Source organism: Crocuta crocuta, unplaced genomic scaffold (assembly GCF_008692635.1).
Source record: "Crocuta crocuta isolate KB4526 unplaced genomic scaffold, BGI_CrCroc_1.0 scaffold130, whole genome shotgun sequence".
NCBI lineage: Eukaryota > Metazoa > Chordata > Mammalia > Carnivora > Hyaenidae > Crocuta > Crocuta crocuta.
The window spans coordinates 2,724,348-2,737,868 of NW_027527920.1; positions in this window are offsets into that span (position 1 = coordinate 2,724,348).

Sequence of the window (13,521 nt, forward strand, 5' to 3'; positions counted from 1 at the left end):
GCGTTGCTTGCACCTCATCTGTATATATCAGGTGAGACTCATTATTCCATTCTCTCCCACAGCACCACACAGGGGAAAACCCCATCCTGTTTTTGGAACCAGCCCCCTTCATCACTCCTTTCCATCACGTCTTCAGGGAAATACTTGCCCCAGTGTCTCCCAGCCTCGGTCCTTGCTGAAGGGCAGGGAGAGTAGGTCCGTTCTCTGAGCCCTGCGAGGTTGAGCCAGAGGCCCGTGAGAGGCCAGCAGAGGTGCCAAGTCATGGGTAACTGTGCCAAGATGCTGGTGAATCTGGTCTCCAGCCATGCCCCAGGCTCAGAGAGGGCAAGAGGCGTGCTGCAGGGTGGGTGGCTCTGGAGGGCCCTCTCTCTGTTTGTCCCTTTGGTTCCCCAGCCTGGTCCTCTGGGGCCAACGTCCCTGTTGGTTGTGCTCATTTGTAAACTATGTGTATTTGTACAGACCTGCTTGCACTGGCTGATGCTCCTCTAATTCCCTGAGAGATTGGTTCAGTCATGCGTGGGTTGTTCCAACATGGCGTTAGCTTTTGAAAATATTTTAAAATACAAAAGTTTGATTTTTCTAATGTCCTGTGGTATGGAAAGTTCATTTTTATCCTTTGACTACTCACGAAGGGTATCCTACTGACATATTTGGCACCAAAGAGACTGACGGAGCCCAAGTCATTCCCAGAATCCCCAGTAGTCTGCAAATCTCCCAAGACTTTAGCCGAGCTGCCTCACATTCAGCTTCAGGCATAACGGGAAGGGGAAGAGTGGCCGCGGCAAGCCTCCGCAGCCTTCGGCCTCTGTTAGGTGGACACTGAGAATGCTTCCCCATTTCTCTGGGGCAGATCCAAAGCGATGTCCCTGGTTCGAATAGTCCTGTGCTTCTTTCTGACTCAGGAATTGAAGTCGAGAACTCAGGGCCAGAAAATCCCTGTGTCCTTTTCTGTGAACTTGAGCCTCCATCAGGGAGGTTAAGTTCCAATTTGGGCCACATCACTTTTTCCCTAGGATGCCCCCTCTAGGAGTGATTCATTCATTCAGTGAAATATTAAGCGCCGACTATGAGCCAGCTACTATGCGAGGCAGTGGGGATAGAGCAGTGAACATGTCAGGCAATATCCCTGTGTGCCCGTGGCACCTATGTTCCACGGGAAGTAAATATGTAAATAAACAAGGGAACTGCAGATGGTGAGTAGGTTCCACAAAGGAAAGAAACGGTGATGTGAGAGGAAATAGGGAGTTGGGTGTAGATGGCTGGTCAAGAAATGTTCTCGGAAGTGCCATTTAGGCTGGTGAAGGGCCAGCGGTGGGAGGAAAAAAGAGCATTTCCCAGCAAATGGATCAATAACTGCAAAAGGTAGGGAAGATGTATATGTCCCTCCACAGAGAGGGTGTCCGCATGACTCTGGGATACTAATCAGGTGGGAGAGTGACGTGAAAGAGGTTGGAGAGGTCAATGCCAACAAGACATACAACCAATTACAAAATGGGTAAACAAGCAACTTGAGTAGACCTATCTCTAAAGAAGAGATACAGATGGTCAATGGGCAACGAAAAGATGCCAAGCGTCACTAGTCATTAGGGAGGTGCCCACAATCCCATACCACTTCATATACCTTAGGATGGCTACTCTCAGACAGGATACGGGTGTGGTGACGAGGTGGGAAAATTGGAGCCCTTATGCACTGATAGTAGGAATGTGCAGCCACTGTGCAACACGGAGCGGCGGTTTTTCAAAAAATGAAAAGCAATTACCGTATGTTCCAGTAACACCACTTCTGGCCGTATACCCCAGAGCACTGAAAGCAGGGTCTTGAAGAGTCAGCTGGACACTCGTGTTCAGAGCAGCATTCTTCATAATAGCCAAAAGGTGGAAGCAACCCAGGTGTCTATTAACCAATGAATGGATAAACCAGATGTGGTATGTGTATATACCATGGAATGTTACTCAGCCTTCAAAAGGAGGAAAATTCTGAGCCATGCTACAACATGGATGAACTTTGAGGACATTCTGCTAGGTGAAATAAGCCAGTCACAAAAAGGCAAACACTGTATGATTCCACTTCTGCGAGGCTCCTAGAGTAGTCACAGTTATAGAGAAAGTAGGACGGTAGTTGCCTGGGGCTGGGGGGAGGGGAAGTGAGAGCTATTGTTTAATGGGTATAGAGTTTCAGTTTTACAAGATGGACAGAGTTCTGGAGACTGATAATGGCTGCATAACAATGGGAATATACTCGACACTATGGGAATATACACTTAAAAATTATTAGGATGGTCAATTTTGTGTGTATTTTAACACACGCACATACGTGTGCGCGCGCGCACACACACACGTTGGAGAGGTAGGCAGGAGAAAGGAGTTTGGATTTCATACAATCCCTGGGTACTGCCACAGATCTGAAAGTTTGGAGCCCATAGGCTTGGTGGTTGCTGAACCCAAGTGCTTTCTTTTGCTGGAGGACATAAACACATGGATATAATACACAGGAAAATATGGCTGATAATCTACATGGTAATATACCCCCTATTCTTTATTCTCAGGCTGGCTCATAGCAGCAGCAGCACCAAGAGAGCAAATAATCTTTATAGTTTTTAAAATTGAAATGAGCTAACTATAAGGAAGAAACAACTGCTTTAAATTTGGAGAAACAGAGGTAAATATATAATGCAGGACCCTGGGTTTTGCAACATGCATGTAGCCAGATGAGGTAAGATCATGGGAGGAGCAGGAGCTCTGGTGAAAAGGGCATTCAGGAATGAGGGGAATCCTGGGGCGCCCGGTGGCTTAGTCGGTTAAGTGTCCGACTTTCGCTCAGGTCATGATCTCGCGGTTCGTGGGATCGAGCCCCGCGTCGGGCTCTGTGCTGACTGCCAGCTCGGAGCCTGGAGACTGTTTCAGAGTCTGTGACTCTCTCTCTCTCTCTCTGACCCTCCCCTGCTCTCGTGCTCTCTCTCTCTCTGCTAGAAATAAATAAAACATTAAAAAAAAATTTTTTTTTAAAAGGAATGAGGGGAGTCCTGGCAGAGCTGCACCCCACCGGGGTCTCCCGCGAGTAAGACTGCCCACGCCCTTGCTTGTAGCACCTGGCCAGCCAGCCTTGGCCCTCCTATTTGGCATTAGGACGCCTGTCGAGCTGGGTGAGGTCATGAACCTATGCAGCTCCTCTCTCCTAGCTGCTGGGCCTCAGAAGCAGGGCGTCCTAGAACAGAGAAGCTTCTCAGAGAAGGTGCTCAGGTTTGCCTCAGGCGGGGACAGAAGCCAGGTCCCCAGGCTGGGCTCTTTGAAGGGCAAGAGATGCCTCCTAGGCCGCTAGGTGGCAGCAAAGTCCAGCAGAAACCGGAGCCCCAGAGGGGAGGAACAAACTTCATTTTCCTTTGTTGCCTCCCGGGGTGAAAATGGGCCAGGACTGGTCCAAGTCCAGTGCACATTGCTTATCCAGTGGCAGAAGGGGAGCTCCCGTGGCCATTTCTCTATGGTCCCCTTTGGTCCTTTCTCTTCTCCTTTCCCTCTTCTACCATGGCGGGGTCGGGGGGAAGTGGGGTGGAATGCATTCCCAAGGGCTCTCCAGACCTTCAGAAGGTCAGGCCAGGAGGCAGGCAGACCGGGCAGGTGTGAAGAACAAGCCTGTGTTGTTTGGGAGGGTCGGGGGGAGGGTGCGAGGGAGGGAGGGCAGCTCTGCTTCTCTCCCAGCAAGGACACAGAAATCCCAGGCTTTCCCCCTGGCCTGCCCTTGTTGTAAGTATCCTCTGAGGGCACAGAATTAGAGAAATGTGGCTCCAGCAATGTATGATTTCAGGAGGCCACAGCACTCTTTCCCCTCCTACCTTCGTTTAGAGATAAGGACCTAGACCCCAGAGGAAACAGAGGTTTAACACTGCTTTGTCCATCTAAAGGGAGAGGGAGGGAGGTGGTTAAGCCTCTGAAATGATGATCCAGAGAAACCCGAGTGCATCCCCCTGCGTGCCTGACCTCCACAGAGCCAAGGAGCACCTGGCGCCCAGCAGGCCCGGCTTGCTGGGCCGCCTTTGCGTTGGCAGGGCTCCTTGCCTTCCCGGAATGTGTTCCTTCTTGTTTGCCACTCAGTGCTTGGCCCAAAGCCAAACCTGGGCTGCTCAGAATACCATGCCCCACTCTCTTCTCTTACAGGATCTGAGACAAGGCTCTCTTCCACTTGGGGAAAGGCCAGGACCTCTCTGCAGCCTCATCGCACTGGNGACCCCAGCAAAGCAGAGTGTGGCATTCTGATATCCTATCCTACTGGCAGCCTTCTAAATAGGGCCAGAGTGGGCAAAGTGTTACTCATAAGCTATTCATTAACTTATTAAGTACAAAAGGTTGGCTTAGGCACCACTTTGAGAAAATGTGACACCCACTGCTCCTGGATTCACTCTAGTGTGAAGGCGTGTTAATTGGTGTAGAATTTCTGATGCAAGTTTTTCTTTGCTGTTGGTTCCAAATACCAGGCTAGTCTGTATGCATGCTCTCTCTAGTACGTAACTACTATTAAACGATTTATTGGGCATGCTCTATGGGTTCCCGATTGTATGCTTCTATAGATGCTATAGTTTTCTGAGCACTTAACTGGGTACCAGGTCCTGTATAAGGTACTTTTTATATTCCTCTCATTTGACTCTTAATACAAGAAACTCTCAATACAACAATACAGTTTTCACACCTTACGCTGTGCAAACTGAGATGGAAAGGCCAGGAATACAATATGGAACCCTTCAGGGAGTTTACTGAGGAAACAAGATAGAGGGAAGAGCCATTGAATAGTGTAAGACATGTGAGCCCGTGATAAGTACTAAAGAGAGTGGTACGAAAAGAGACCAACTCTTTGGCAGAGGGGTGTGCAGCGTGTGCACCCCTCATACTTTAAAGAATGAGTAAGATTTGGATCAGAGGAGAGATGTGGGGAAGATCCTCACAAGGTACGTGTTTGGGGGATAACATTGGTAAAAGGATGATGGTGTGGAAGATGGTGCATATGAAAGCTTGGGAGAAGCTGAGTTTCTGCTGAGGAATGAGTACATTAAATCCCTCCTCAGAATTTAAATGCCAAGATAAGAAGGAAAGCCTTGGTCTTTCAGGCAATGAGGAGCTACTGGAGCTTAGGAATGATGGGTATATTTGGTGGTTTAAGAATCCTGGTTTGGCAATGGAGTATAAAGCTGATTAAAAGTCCAGCAGAATAGTCTAGATCATGGTTTCCCACCCTCAGTACTACTGATATTTTGGGCTGCATAGTTCTTTGTTACAGGGGTTATTCTGTGCATTGTAGGATGCTTAGCCGCATCCTTGGCCTTTGCCAGTAGCACCCCCCTGGTTGTAGCAACTAAAGACATTTCTAGATGTTGCCAAATATCCCCCGGGGCGGGGGGGGGGGGTGCAAAATTGGCCCTGATTGTCTAGATGGCAGGAGGTTAGGGCTTGGGCCTCAGAATATTGGCAGGTATTTTTATAACCAACAGCATCAATCTATTGACTTTAGAATAGCTGACAAAAATAAAAATGGTTTCTTTGCCACAGGAAATTCATCATCAATGCTTGCCAAAGAACTTAATGGCCTAGAGAAAAGAGGTCTCAGAAGTAGATCATTCTGCATATTAGAAATCTCTAGAGAATACTCCCAAGCTACAGATAATGTGTTCTATACTCATTAGCCAGAAAAGTGGCTGATATCAGGATTTTTCTCCCTACCCCCCAAAGTCACGTATTGCTCAACGGCCACTTTGAGTAAGGAATGCCCAATCTGTCTGCAGACAGAGAAGCTACTTACTGATCTGTAATTTTGCTAGGTTTGCATTCACTTTTCCAAATTTTTATTTTTCTCAATTGGTAAAGTAGATGAATAGAGCTTAGCCTGCCCATGAAGAGCTATGATTTACCAAGATATGTCTTTATCTAAAGGAGAATCAGTGAAGTACAGCCCACTGGTTGGCTGCTTATTTTCGTAAATAGTTTTATTGGAACACAGTCACGCCTACTTATTTATATACGGTCTCTGGCTTCCCTGAGGCCCCAAAGGCAGAGGTTGGGTAGTTACAAAAGAAACCATATGACCTGTAAGTCTATAATATTTACTAATATTTAAGAAAAAGTTTGCTGATCTTTGGTCTAAAAGAAAATGACTATCTTGTACAAAATTGTGGACTCAGGTTCTCATTCTGTTGCTGGGGATGACAGATTTCCATTTTTTTTTCATTCCAATAATTATCATTAAGTGAGTTAGGCTTTGAGTGACTTAGGCAAGATCCTAAGTGCTTGGAATATATTAGTGAATAAGGTTCATAAAGATCTTTACCTTCATGGAGCTTATATATGATAGTGATGAGTGGAGGGAGATAAGACAATAAGCAACAGAGATAATAAATTATAATAGTTAATTATAACACTAAATTATATAGTATACAAGAAGGCGATTAAGTGCTAAGGGAAAAAGAAAAAGCGTAAAGCAAGAAAACGGATTGGAAATTAAAACTGAGGTATTGCAATGTAAAGAGGATGATGCTTATGCACTGTTGGGAATGTAGACTGGTACAGCCACTGTGGAAAACAGTATGAAGTTTCCTCAGAAAATTAAAAATAAAATTACCATATGATCCAGTAATTCCACTGTGGGGTATTAACCCCCAAAATATGAAACCACTAATTCATAAAGATATATGCATCCATATGTTTATAGGATCATTATTTAGAATAGTCAAATTGTGGAAGCAGCCCAAGTGTCTAACGATAGATGAATGGATAAAGGAGAGATGAGGTGTGTGTGTGCACGTGTGTGTCTGTGTGTCTATGTGTAATGGAATATCACTCAGCCATAAAAAAGAATGAAATCTTACCATTTGCAACAATGTGGATGAATCTTGAGGGAATAGTGCTAAGTGAAATAAGTCAGAGAAAGACAAATACCAAATGACTTCACTGATCTGTGGAGTTTAAGAAATAAATGAACAAATAAAAATAGAGATGAACCAAAAAACCAGACTCTTAACTAGGGAGAACAAACTGATGGTTACCAAAGGTGGGGGGTGGGTATGGGTACGGGTTAAACAGGTGAAGAGGATTCAGAGTTCACTTACCACAATGAGCACGGAGTGATGTAGAGAATTGTTGAATCACTATATTGTACACATGAAACAAATATAACAGTGTATGTTAACTATTAAAAAAACAGGATGATGGTTGGGGAAGGTCTGATTGAAAAGTGGATATTTAAGCAAAGATGTAAAAGAAATGAGAGAACATACTTTGTGGGACATTCCAGGCAGAGTGAATAGCCAACGCGAAAGTTCTAAGGTGCCTGGCTTTGCTGGGTAATAGCAAGGATGCAGGTGTAGCCGAAGAGAGACAGGACTGGTAAGTGAGGTCAAAGAGGTAACAGTGGGGCAGTGCCGGGTGGCAGGGGACAGGGAGGTCACAGAAGACTGCTGTAAGAACTTTGGCTTTAACTGTGAATGAAATGGGAAGCAGAGGAGTGAAAAACAAGCTTTTTACTATACAGGGGTTTTTTTTTTTTATAATGTTTATTTTTGAGAGAGAGAGAGAGAGTATGAGTAGGGGAGAGGCAGAGAGAGGGAGACACTGAATCTGAAGCAGGCTCCAGGTTCTGAGCTGGCAGCATAGAGCCTGATGTGGGGCTTGAACCCACAAACCATGAGATCATGACCTGAGCTGAAGTCAGACGCTTAACTGACTGAACCACCCAGGCGCCCCTCACTATAGAGGTTTTAAAAGGATTACCCTTAGCTGCCAGCAGGGGAAAAGTGGAAGCAGGGAGGCCCGTTAGAGACTTTTGTGGCAGTCCAGGCGAGAGATAACGTTGGCTTCAATGAGAGTGGTAGACACAGAGGCGGTAGAAATGAGCAGATTCTGGATATATTCTGAAGGCAAAAGCAACAGACATCTCTGTCAACCCAAAAGTCCATCTAGATATGTATCTCAAAAAACAACAAGCTCTCTAGCAATACATTATGCCACACTCCTGAAATCAGAAAGCTCATTCCTTTTGATAAAATAAAACAGAAAAAACACCCCACTATTGCTAACAAGCATTATGGTGGCTAAGAGTTCAGGTTCTGGAATCAGTACATCTACATTTAAACCTCATCAATTTACTTAACTTGGGCAGTGCTAAGCCTTTGTGTTCTCTTTGTTATGTGATTATTGAATGGGAAAATTCATGCCGAATCCTTAGAAATCCCCAGTGCCCAGAAAGAGCTCAATAAAAGTTATTCTTTTAAACTTCAAGAAAGAAATTTAAAAAAGGATAAAACTCAGTGTTGGAAGGGCTACATGGAATTAGTTTTTGCACTATATATTTTTAATATATATTGATATATATTAATATATATTGATTCTTTTGAGATTTTTCTGGCTTTCTATATGAAGGGATAAAAATTGCTCATATCCTTTGCTGGTCCAATTCCACTTTTGCATTTCTCAAGGAGATACTCTGAAATGAAAAAGTTACTTATGAAGAGTGTTAGCACTGCTATTCATAACATCAGAACTAACAAAAAAGCCTATAGTAGTGGGGAAAGGCCTAAGAAAATCATGACCTATTAACTTGATGGGATCCCATCTTACCTTGAAACATAACAAGCTGACAATGATTTAGGGTGGAGATTTGTAAAAAAGCAGAATTAAAACTGCTTACGCATGAGGCGCCTGGCTGGATCAACTGGTAGAGGATGCAATTCTTCTTTTAGGGGTTGTGAGTTCAAGCCCAATGTTGGGTGTAGAGCTTACTTAAAAAAAAAAAAAAAAAGGAAAAAGTGCTTATGCAGGAATTACAACTATATAAAATGTGAAAACCTCAAATCAGCAGAGAAGTTGAAGAGATGTCCCTATTAGAATTACATGTTTAGTGAGTTTCTCTTATTTTGTGTCAGGTTGCTTAAGTTCATCAACCTCTCTACCCCCGTGATAGTTTGCTCTTATGCAAGCACGAGATGTTATGCTGATAACATGGCATTTTGATTCCTGCTTCAATGGCATGGAAGGATGATGGGCTGTTTTTGATAAATTGCTTCTATTTGCATCTTTTCATTCAACAAATAACAACCAGTGTCCATGTGCCAGGCACTATATAAAGCAGCAGGGATTCAATGATGAACAAAGCAGATAGGTCCCTCTAGGGCCTCTACAGTTTAGTGGGAAGAGAGAGATAACACCAAAAATTATATGTGATTTGGGCACACTGAAAGCAAATTAATACGGTGTATCAGGGAAGATTCCCCGAGAAAGAGAATGGGAATTTCCCTGATGAAGAACGTGGGGGAGTTAAAAGGGGAGAGAACAGCAGGTAGGAAGGCTTTAAGTAGAGAAAAGAATGGGTCGTGTTGGAGGAACTATAAGAAGGCCTGCAGAATTGGAGTAAAGTAGGGCAAGGGTAGCCTAGCTCATAAAGAGACAGGAAAAGCAGGAAGGGGCCAGATTATGCTGAGCTTTAAGATATCGACAGAATATAAAATGGACTGAAGGAGAGTATGCATGAATACTGGGGACTACCTTAGAAGCTATTGTGGCAGTCCAGATGAAAGCTGAGGGTTGTTTGGACTAGAGTGGTGGCATTGGCGATAGAGGGAAATACACAAATTTAAAGGATATTTAAGATATGGAACGAACATGACTTGGAGATTGATAGATGTGGCATGTGAGAGAGACACACACAAGTCAGGGGTGACTCCTAGATGTCTGGCTAGAATTGGGTGAGTAGTGGTGTCATTTCCCGAGGTAGGGAATGAATACTGATGAAGTAGGTTTGATGATGGGGGAGGAGGAGTTGTGCTTTAGGATTTGCTGGGTTCAAGTTACTTATGAAATATCCAAGGGAAGATGTCCAGTAAAAGGATATACAGGTAGAATTTTGGAAGAGTTCAGGAGAGAAGTGCCCAAGGTCAGAGGCACCCGACTCTATCACTGGCCTGGTGAATGGCTGGGAGAGCCTAGGAAGTGTGTATAGAATGAGAAGAGGACCTTGGGGACAAAACCCTGAGAATCTCTAATAAGTTGGGAAGAAACTGGCAAATAAGAAAGAGTGGTCAGAGAAGTACTAAGGAAACTAGGTGTCACATCAATTAAAGGAAGAGTGGCTTGAAAAGAAGGGTTTACTGTTACTGGGAAGACTAGTCAAAGATCATAAGTGATCTTACTGAGAAGTTTTGTACAGTGGTGGGAGCAGAATCTAGATTAAAGTGGTTTGAGAAGTGGGAGGGAGGTGAGAAATTGACACTTTAGATCTTGCTGTTAAAGAGGAGGAAAGCAAAAGGTCAATATCTAGAGGGAGACATGAGGTCATACCTTTATTTATTTTTAAAGATGGAGAGACTTAATACATCTATGCATCCAGGTGCTGATGGAAAGGAGCCAGCAGAGAGAGTGGATGATGATGATGGTGTGTGTGTGTGTGTGTTTGTGTGTGTGTACCGTTTGCACAAGGTCCTGTGTACAGGTTAAGGGATTAGCCTTTTGCTATGAGGGTCACTGCAGTAGGAGTGCAGAATGCTCAAAAGTGGTACAGATACAGGTAGGTTCGTAGATTCGGTGTCAGGAAAGTTGAAGGAATACATGGTAGTTCCTGTTTTCTCTCTGAAGTTGCAGAGTGCAGAAGGAAGTAAGGGCTTTGCAGGCTTGTGGAATGTAGACTGAGGTGGCAGCACTGGAGAGCAGTGGAGAGCTGGCTAGGGAAGCATCGCCCAGTGCAGAAAACCTTGATCCAGCTTGTGTCATGGGGAGGAGGTTCCAAACACAGGTTTCTTCGTTTCGGTATCCAGAAGGAAAAGAGGCACAAAGTTATCCTTCTCATTTGTTTTTTAACACAAACTGCAGGATCTAATTAATTTTTTTCTAGATTCCTGATAACTCTTCCTACCAATGACACTGAGGTTGGCTTCCATTTCCTTTGACACTCTGACATGTTAGCTTTTCCCTACATAAGAAAACTTCATTTACATGCATTTAGCACCGGATTTTTCCTCAGTGGAATTTCTTTTGTCTCATTTCCCCCACTTGTGTACAGAGTGCTCCATCTTTGCTTCGTTTTATTTGTATAAAATAAAATTCCTTTAAGCTCATTTTTATGAGATACCCGAGGCTGCTGCTCTCTTTCTGCTTCCCATTTTTCATATACATGGAATCTGAGAGGAAGTACGATGTAGGACTTTTAAAATGTGTTAGATCAGTAGATCAATGTCAGGAGCTGATCCAAATATGACCTAATACATAAGGCAAAGCCAGTTATGTAGGTTCTGCTATCCAGCAGTTGACTGAGATGACAATTTCTCAATATTGTTTGTTGTAATATACCAGCTGAATTTATGACAGGTATAAAGTGAGAGGATTATTTAAAATGTTCAAGTAAGGAGTTCTGGTCACTATTTCTGGGAGAGGGAGAAAGGAATAGGTGGGAAGAGTATGAGGAGGGAGATGGAGGCTGTGCATGGGAGTCTTGGCCCTGTCACAATCATGTGACTGAGCTTCTCTGAGTTTGTTTCTTATCTAGGAAGAGAATAATGATACCTGGCAAAACATGACAATTAAATGAGATTATATAATTATAATATCTAGTAACATAAAGTAACTTGTACATTATAAAGTGATATGAAGATTAGTTGTTGCCATTTACAATCCTTGAGTAAGTTTTCTCTTTTGTATATAATAGTAATTATCAGGCCATTTTTTATATAGCTGTTTAGTTACAAAATAAAACTAACTTTTCAGGTGTACCTGGCTGGCTCAGTTGATGGGAGTGTGTGACTCTTAATCTCAGGGTTGTGAGGTTAAGACCCATGTTGCATGTAGAGATTACTTAAATAAAATCCTTAAAAAAAAAAAAGTTTTTTTTTAATGTCTTTATTTTTGAGAGACAAGAGACAGAGAGTGAGCAGGGTAAGGGCAGAGAGAGACACACACACAGAATCTGAAGCAGACTCCAGGCTCTGAGCTGTCAGCATAGAGCCCAATGCAGGGCTCCAACCCATGGACTGTGAGATCATGACCTGGGCCGAAGTTGGATGCTTAACCGACTGAGCCACCCAGGCACCACCCCCCCAAAACAAGTTTGTAACTAAGTTTTTAAACTTATTGTTAGACTTAAAATGGAACTTGGTAGTGAGACAGATGGCAATAGGTTTTAGTGTCTACTGTATGCTTTGTTACATATAATATTTAATCCTTATAGTACTTGCTTAAACAGACTACTTTCATTTTGCAAATGAGGCTACTACTCAATTTTTTAAAAAGTTTATTTATTTGTGAGAAAGAGAGTGAGAGAGAGTGCAAACTGGGGAGAGGGGCAGAGGGAGAAAGAGAGAATCCCAAGCAGGTTCCACACTGAGGCTGATTCAAGAGTTGAAATCAAGAGTTGGCTGCTTACCAGACTGAGCCACCCAAGCACCCCAAGGCTATTCAATCTTAAACCTGCCTGGGGCTATAAATTTATAACAGACAGGGCTTGAATTTGCTTAAAACATTCATGCTCTTTCCCATAAGCACAGCATGTAAATGTCTGTATTTTCCCCGTTTCTATTTTGAGTGATGGAAGAAAAAAACTTCGGTTATCAGTAAATAACCACAACTAAGAAATTCTACTTTGTCATTTAATAAAATATGTATTATTAAAACATGTTTAATATGGAGATAATAAAATTTATAGTAAAAATAATAAGGTATTCTGATTACATCAGAAATATAATCCACTTGTGACTTTTTCATTATTCTGATCCAATTAGGACTAGTGATTAGGAACTTGAACAGCTATCTAGCGAAAGGGAAGAAATATTTATGATTTGAACAGCACTAAAAAGAAAGCTCACTATATACCTAAAACTAATATAACATTATATGTCAGCCATACTCAAATTAAAAAAAAAAGCCCACTGATAACTTTTTATTTCTGACCACCATCTATAGCTGGGTTTATAAATGGTGACTTTTCCAAATTCTATGAGACACGGGTTGGACAAGTATGAATATACTTTTGGAGCAATACAGCAGGGTATTTGAAAGCAGGGAAGTTCAGTATAGCAATTGCTCAATCCAATTCTGAAAAATTTGCTTTCCTTTTAAAAATCTTGAAGCGGCATTTTGCAGACTGAGTTCTTTTGACTCTGAGAAAAGGAAACAATACCACAAAAGATCTTTTCCCTATTTTGTATCACATAGCACCAATGGTGTATGGTCAAGCAAGTACATGACCTATGGCTATTATAGTATCTAGTGAAATATTACAAGTCAACCCTTAAAGTCTCTTGTCATTTATAATGCTAATATTTAAAAATGCCATACTTGGGGCGCCTGGGTGGCTTAGTCGGTTAAGCGTCCGACTTTCGCTTGGGTCATGATCTCGCAGTTCGTGGGTTCGAGCCCCGCGTCGGGCTCTGTGCTGACTGCCAGCTCAGAGCCTGGAGCCTGTTTCAGTCTGTGACTCCCTCTCTCTCTGACCCTCCCCTGCTCACGCTGTCTCTCTCTCTCTCCTAGAAATAAATAAAAACATTTAAAAAAAAATAATAT